Here is a 3413-nt window from a genome sequence, read left to right on the forward strand (position 1 = left end):
GTACCAGTTAAGACAATCTTTTGCACTTCTTGCAGGGATGGTAAGCCAGGGACATATAATTTTCGGTTCCCTTCTTGATCATTCCTAGTGCTCCTACGATCACTGAGTATTGTAACCGCCTTGAGATGCCACATTTTCTCAATTTCAATGAGTAGGTCTTTATATTTTCTGAGCTTGTCAAACTCTTTCGCTGAGATATTATGATCACAGGGGATGCTCATGTCGATCAATAAGCAAACTTTATTGTTTTGGTCTTTCACACAATATCTGGTTTATTGGCCTTGATGGTTCGGTCTGTATGTACTGGAAAGTCCCACAGAATGGTTACATTTTCTCCTTCAGTTACAGCCTCAGGGTGGTGATTATACCACTTGTCGGCAGTTTTGATATTGTAATGCCGACTTATTAGCCAGTGGAGATATTGGCCAACTCTGTCATGTCTTAATTTATACTCCACTGGTGCTAAGACTTTACATCCAGAGATTAGGTGGTCCACTGTTTCAATCATGTCGTTGCAGAATCGGCATTTTGGGTCTGCTCCATTTTTCATCACATTGGCCTGGTAGTTCCAGGTTAATAGGCTTTGATCTTGAGCAGCCAGGATGAAACCTTCGCTCTCTGCTTTTAGCCCTGAGCTCCGTAGCCACTGATGGGTTTGCTTCTGGTCAACATCAGCTTGTTTGCTGCGGGTCACATATTTGCCGTGCAGAGGTTTCTCCTCCCACCTATCAGCCAATTGCTCGTGCGCTTTTTTCATTGCCATCATTTTCACCTTCTTTGCAACAATAGTTGCCGTACATTATTATTATCATTATTATTATTATTATCATTATTATTATTATTATTTTATTATTATTATTATTATTATTATTATATATCCATATATATAATTTGACCGCGTGTGTACCGTTGGCGATTTTTTTTCCCTCCGTCTTCCCTTCTTTGGATCTTTCCTTTTCCTATGTTTCTGACGAAGAGCTCCGCTCGAAACGTTAAACCCTCCTTCTTTGCTTCTTTCCTGAGCGTCCAATAACACTATACTTGTTCCACGTGTTCGCGTTGTTGTGTTTTCTCTTTGTGTTTTCATGTTCGGATTAACTATCTATAACTATAACGGGATATATCGTTAATGGTAAATGTTTTTGATTTTCACTCTCGATGAATTTATCCCTTTTTTGTGTCCCTAGCACTTGGCATCCTTATTTGGGAGCCCTTAATTATATTTCTATATAAATAATATTTTGTCTAATGACTAATTCGTCTTTTGTGCTGGGCCACTGGTAGTAATCTATGTTATTACCCTTTTTTGATTATATATATATATATGTATATATATATATCCATGTATATATATATATATATATATATATAATATATATATATATATAACACATATGTATGGTATGTATGTATGTATGTGTATGTAGTATGTATGTATGTATATGTGCGTTATTTACTGCCGAACTCGTGATATATCAACTGACAAGTGATGAAGAGGCACACCTTACCACTTACCCACAAGATCTAGAGTGTTATCTACTTCATATTTTCTGCATATCTTATCAATTTGAAGTATCTATATCCGCATGGGGAACAAAGTTGTTATTGAAACTGTCTAGCCCTTGCTTGCTGGGAATCGCGCTACAGTTTATAGTGATGGTGCTTTGTGTGATATACTAAACATTTTGTGCTCGCCACCGTTTAGATTTCGGTTGTGGCCACAACTGACGTAGGTAACATCAATTCGGTAGGAGCGGGACATTTGCTCTTTCTTTACATTTATTGTTGAATGTGTGCATTCCAGCAGAATTTTGGGGGCTAATGAAGGTATTCATACTGCAGCTAGTTCTGTGTAAATGTGTTCCTTTGTATTTGTCTGGGCTGCATTAATGGGGTTATTGGTTCTAGGAACTTAACAGGAATCTCCAAAGAGTTTTGCTGAAATACAATCGTCATCGTGGACATTACTTTAGACATCAAGACAGTCAAGTACTAACCCTTCAGAAAGAGAAACGAGGAGATGCCTATATTCATAGGAATTTAAATCGTTGCCGCCCTTCACTTTAGTTTGAAACTCGGTTGACAGCTTCAGTAGAGGAATCTCTAATTTATCCTCAGTCAGAAATATAGTCAACAATTCTGCATTCTCTTACGAGACTGTTAGTGGCGAGAGGTTCTGGTGAAAAATTAGTGCTTATGGACGATCCCCGCACTCGCATCCAAAACAGAAATGTTAAGATTAGAAAATAAAAAAACTGATTTAATAATCCATTCACCTTAAATGTCTCCAGAAATATAACCAGGAACTTGTTTTCTCTATTTAGGAAGCACATCCGAAACATAAATACCACAGGATATGTAATATGCATAACGTTAAGTTTAGTTATCCTTGCCAAGACAATATCCCTTCGAACATCACGTCAAACCACACTACAACAGAAAGAATAAACACTGATAGAGGTTTTACCCCATGTAACAACTTGCACATGTGGAAATCAATCCATTGTCCCCTGAAGGGATTCTGCCTTTCCAACGCAGTAATCTATAGGGCGACACTTCTCACCACCTGACGATATCCTGAGGTATTACACAGAACTTTAAGGAAATATTTGCTCAGCATATAAACTCCTTCAAACCCACAGACAGCGAAATCTCCACCCTTTTGTCCTGTTTAATCTAAAATTTCCGAGGTCAAGGAAATAACCTGCCTAGAATAACCTGCAATGTTTATGATCAGGTCTTTCATTACTCTCCCTTGCACGCAATTCGTGTTTTTGTTTCTATGAAAAACTGCACATATTACAACAACCAAACAATATTCTCTTAACAAGAACGCAGAACAACTGCTACCAGCAGAGCCATTAGTTATTAACACAATTTCATAAATTTGATTTTAAAAACCTTTAAAAACAATCTTTAAATTTAATAAAACTGCTAACAAAAGCAAAAAGAAACTACTGTTATCTATATTGCAACGAAGATGTCTTCCAATCAACACTCGGCCATCAATCGTTTCACACTTATACACTTTTCATACTTATATTTAATTATATTATTATCATTATTATTGTTATTATTCTATGTTGACTTTTGCTTTACATTTGTACAAGTTGGCTCCAAGTCTCACCCAGAGACCTCAAGAGGCAACAGGTTGGAAGTTCATGTTGTTGTTATGCCTAGTGTGCCATATATTTGGTTTTGTATTTAGTGTTGTACTAGTGAATGTCTAATACATAAATAAAATTTTTTAAATAATTTTTTTTTTTAAACCATACGGAAATTATGTTTGTTTTAAAACTTGAGATTACATAGAAAGTATTTTGCGTAGGATATGAGCAGTTCCCATGAGCACTATCTTTTGAATTTCTGCCATTTTGGGGTTTCCTGGTATCTGAGTTAGGTAGCAATCAGCC

The sequence above is a fragment of the Octopus sinensis genome, linkage group LG12 (assembly GCF_006345805.1).
Source record: "Octopus sinensis linkage group LG12, ASM634580v1, whole genome shotgun sequence".
Taxonomy (NCBI): domain Eukaryota; kingdom Metazoa; phylum Mollusca; class Cephalopoda; order Octopoda; family Octopodidae; genus Octopus; species Octopus sinensis.